Source organism: Leguminivora glycinivorella, chromosome 13 (genome assembly GCF_023078275.1).
Source record: "Leguminivora glycinivorella isolate SPB_JAAS2020 chromosome 13, LegGlyc_1.1, whole genome shotgun sequence".
Taxonomy (NCBI): Eukaryota; Metazoa; Arthropoda; class Insecta; order Lepidoptera; family Tortricidae; genus Leguminivora; species Leguminivora glycinivorella.
This window is the reverse complement of record NC_062983.1, coordinates 10,777,918-10,782,634: the sequence shown is the minus strand read 5'-3', so window position 1 is coordinate 10,782,634 and position 4,717 is coordinate 10,777,918. Positions and strand designations below refer to the sequence as shown.

The 4,717-nt window shown below is 37.9% G+C and overlaps 1 long non-coding RNA gene across 1 annotated transcript; it reads left to right on the top strand.

Moving 5' to 3' along the window:
- Positions 1 to 405: 405 nt before the first annotated feature.
- LOC125232957 lies at positions 406 to 1,134 on the top strand. The gene is made up of 3 exons (XR_007177804.1): positions 406 to 694; positions 780 to 847; positions 931 to 1,134. It is a non-coding gene; the product is annotated as an uncharacterized LOC125232957 (long non-coding RNA).
- Positions 1,135 to 4,717: the final 3,583 nt, after the last annotated feature.

The window sequence follows — 4,717 nt, the reverse complement described above, 5'->3', positions numbered from 1 at the left end:
TTAACTACACAAATTTAATCATGTTACAATTTGTAATATCAGCTATTTATTTACATGATAGTAATCTGCAATTGCCTGTTTTATGACATCGATTAATTAAATTAATAATTAGGTTATATTGTAACGTAGCAGATTTTTTGATAGTCGTAATTAAATATTTTGGATAAATTTAATTTTTGAATGAAAACACTTCCTTCTCGTTCATTGCATTATCTGTTGCACTTCAAATGCACATATTTATGTTTATCTGTTGTAGGGTTGCCATACAACAAGTATTATTCGAAATTGTAGGTATTTTGGCTGTCATTCCAGAAAAACTTTGTATTATTTTGATATAGTTTAAGTATTGATTTTTGGAAAATATAATATTTTAGAAAGGAACATGATAACAAATGTTATCATAGGTTTTTTAAGGCTGTTCTGGAATGACATTTGTTAGGTTTTGTTTACTTCAAGGTCTGATACAGAAACTGGAGTAATTCTCATTTAATTAATTAGAGTATTTTATTGTTCATTCGTTTGCCACCCGGCTTTTGTTTTGGGTCCTTTAAATTCGAGATCATTCAGTGCGGCGTTCTTTTTGTGACGAGATCCTCTTGATAGTGATCGGACGGCCGTATAAGGGCCTGGAGCCCGGCATGCCACGTGCTGCCGTGGCGTTCCATATTTTGTGTGGTGCGTTCTGTCAGTCTGAGTAAGTAGATTTCATTGTGAGCTTTTGATATTTCCATGGCGTGAAACGTGGAGATGTTCTTAACCATAAATTGGTTTATTTCCAGCTGGCAGAAACATGCTAAGGGTGGGAGTGCTCCGTGGAGATCCTCGGTCTGCAGTCTGCAGGTGTCCGGTGAGCTCGCTTACATTTTTTGTTTAGTCTATCACAGTGTGTGAGGGCACTCGACTAATGTGACCAATTTATTTGTTTCATAGGAGTCGGGAAGAAGTAAAGAATTAGAGAATTGCAGAAGTAGATAATTAAACAAGAACCTTTACAATTTTGATGTGCAAGGAAACTTCTTTGGCTTACTAGCGCAAGGTGTCTTTGGACCTTGTTTTCGTATGGAAGGGTCAGCCCTGTCCACGTGGCGAGGGGGCGTCAGCACCGGAGTCCGGGGAGCAGCCGGCTCATCCCTGACAAGGAATATTTAAATTAAATGCAACAGTATTTTACTTCATTGCGCGTTCGTATTTTATAAGCCTCAAATTTCTATCTGCGACAAAACACGCAAGTGACGAAACGACGAAATGTTTCAATTTTTATAGGAGTCAATGGAGTCAGGTGATATTTCGTTACAAAAAATACGCATCGGTCAGTCCCGCCCTTTAGTCATCCTTATGTCTCGTTTAACACTGCAGGGTAATATTTAAGACGATACGGGAGGGGTCAATTCTCCATACAAACGCTCTCGACTATTTCCTCCCTGGTTTTTGACGATAGAGCAATGATTTTTTCAACACAGATTATAATATTTTTTATCTGTGTCGGACCGATTTGATTTTTTTGATACCTATTCTTATTTTTAAAGACGCTAGAGCCCATCAAAAATTTCCGAAAACGGCTTTATTGATTATGGCGCAAAAAAAACTAAACGGTCCGACACAGATTATTTTACTGTTATTCAGATTCTCAAATTTCGTTACGATTGATTAAGTTTTGAAGGAGGAAACAGTCGAGAACGGAACCTCGAACCATATTTTTTTTTTGCAATATCTTTTGACTGATTTGTTCTGTAGGGACAATTTTTTTTCGATAAATCTAGTTAATTTAATAACTAAAATTTTCAAATTGAAAGGGGGGCTTTCCATTTTAGCATGTTCGCTCCTGTAGCCTCTTAAATTTGTGTTTCATATAATATACGCGGCACTCCGCACGCTCATACCTGCAGATTATACTGTGCCTGCAGCGTACTTTACGAGAAAAACTGAATTTTAAAGCCGAGTGTACCTCGGAACAACTCTATTTGTATTTGTCTGGCCGTTAAAAGCGCAGGCGGTAGCTATTAAAACTTACTACTGCCGTCGGCTTGTTTCATATTTTACTAAATAACTTTGTGCCATCAGCCTATAGGCGTGACAGAGACATAAAAATAATAAAGACTGGTAGGATACAATAGGGATGACGACTACATAAATTAAAATTTTGAAAAAACCCCCGACCGTGACCTAGTAGACCGATTTTCCGTCGGGGGTTAAAAATGGCATTCTGTTTAGTCCGTCAGTTAGATCGTACAAAAATACTGAACACATGTTATTGATCTTTAGAGTGACACTAGTTCGATTCATGCAGTAGAACTTACTAAAACATTTATAATATGGCGTTAGGTTGTGACCATGATATCACGACAACAGATTTAACGTAATGTCCGATAATGCCAGATAATGGTTGTGTAACACAAAAATGATATTGATGTTGATTTTCGTTATAAATTACTTTTCTTTGGGCAAACGATGGCTAGTTTTCATATTTCGTTTATTAAATAATTATGTGATTTATGATTCCGGCTAACTAAAAAAACATGTGGAAAACCACTGTATCTGGTAAGACTAGTGGCTTCTGGACATAGAAATAAAATAAAGCTTTAAATAATCCGATCGCATACCTGCTTGTTAGAGAATTTAAAATGAACTTTTTCCTAGAGTACCATACCCACACCTACTCACAAAATATTCTCAGACTACTTTACAATTATCCATGTCAACAGCAACTGCCTTGCGTGGTTCAAAATGACGTCAACCATAAGAGAATTCCCGTCAATTACGCCCTTTTGTTATAAACTTACGCATTTAGAAATGACGCAATCTATATTAAAATTCACGTCGGTTACGTCCTTTTATTATAAAGTGGCGCAGCTGTGTGACAGGATGCGGGATGCGATTATTGTGCGTCCGTATTCGTTTTGTCGTGAGACTATTCGCATATTGGGACCTGCGTGCCGATTTTTGAGTCTCACGCGTTCCAATTCAGAAAATTGCCACTGAAAATAATAAGCAAGTCACCGTTTTCAAACGGTATTTTAGTGACAAAATCCCGTATGCGAGATTCAAAAATCGCCCTCCTGCTGCTGTATATAAGTAGTTAAAAAGTTAAAATGTCTTTTTCTAAAATTCTTTTCTAGTTTCCGAATGTTCTCGTCTACAGATCTCATTGAAATTTTGAGAGGAGGCTGGACAGTTATATGTAAGTATAGTACTTAAGTTCGACGTTCGTCTCTCTTAAAGTTGGTCCAACATAAATTGGCAACGATGTTGACTGAGTCGTCGGTGCGAATGTTATTTGAAGTGTCAAACTTCGATAAAATTGTAAGGTTGCGGAGACGGGACCTGCACGGGAAGCATGGTCGCGCGATAGGCGATAAAATATCAGGCCGTCCCTATCGCACTTACAAATAGTGCGATAGGGACGGCCTGCTATTTTATCACTTATCGCGCGACCATAATTGCCTGCCAGGTATCAAAATCGCTGCTAATTTTAAATATTGTTGACATTTGAGGGTTGAAGCCACTGAGTTCCTAGGTACACACATATTTATACAGATTACAACACATTCTCTGACTTGCTTTACACATTGACAACTGTTACTGATTTATGATTTTTTTATTCTTATTGAACAATACTCCCACGATTAACGTAAAACGACATTTTAAATAATTTATACTTACATACAGGCCATACAGCGCTTATTTCAAGGTCGAGCCATCTTGTCCGCTCATTCAGTATCGTTGTCTGCTCATTCAGTGACAGATGTGACCAGCCCAACCCACTTCACCTTCGTTTTGAGACGTTCGTCTTTGAGCTAATCGGCACTTGAAGAAAATAACAAGGCCTTGGAAAATATTCATGTGTAGATGTGTATTTCATAATCATATGTAACCTAGAACAGTAATTGCCTTGCTCGAGATGCAAGAAATTATCGTATATCGATTACTAGCCCTTGTTTCAAGGTTGAGTCATCTTGTCCGCTCGTTCAGCATCGTTGGCAGCGGCAGTCGTGACCAGCCCAACCCACTTCACCTTCGTTTTGAGACGTTCGTCTTTGAGCCAATCGGCACTTGAAGAAAATATCAAGGCCTTAGAAAATATTCATACATGACAATGTGTCTTCTTAATCGTATCGTGGTCATTGGGGTCGTTGCCTTTTTAATGGTTTCTCGCTATGTTGCTCTATTCATGTTTAGATATACCTACAGTGTGTTACCACCACCCGGGCATTTATTTAAATCAATAATAATACAGCAAGGTCAATTAGCAATCGTTTGCATATCAGCAAATCATAGTTATTTAGATTGACTGAAAAAATAATTTTCCGAAATGCCAACATTCAATGTAATGCATGCACTTCTTAATTGTCATTTTACTCACATCGCTCATACCACGCTCATACTTTATACTCAGCTGTCATTGCCCTCACTTGACATGGTGTGTGTGGTGTACATTGCTGGCAAAATAATATTTTTTTCCCTTCACTGGCTCGGAAACACGTGTTTTGTCCTTTAATACCAGCGGGTAAAAACGCATTTTATCCACTAGTGGGTAAAGTAATTTGACCTTGAATAAAGTCAAATGAACTGCTTTCAAATTGATAAAAGTAGGTGAATCTAGTAATAAAGATGATTTACCACCTGTGGAACTACTGGAAGCAGTGATAAACGCATTTTTTGCGTTGTAGTTTCCTCGCTATAGTGAGGGGAAAAGTTTTGTGTTACACTCGGGTGCAAA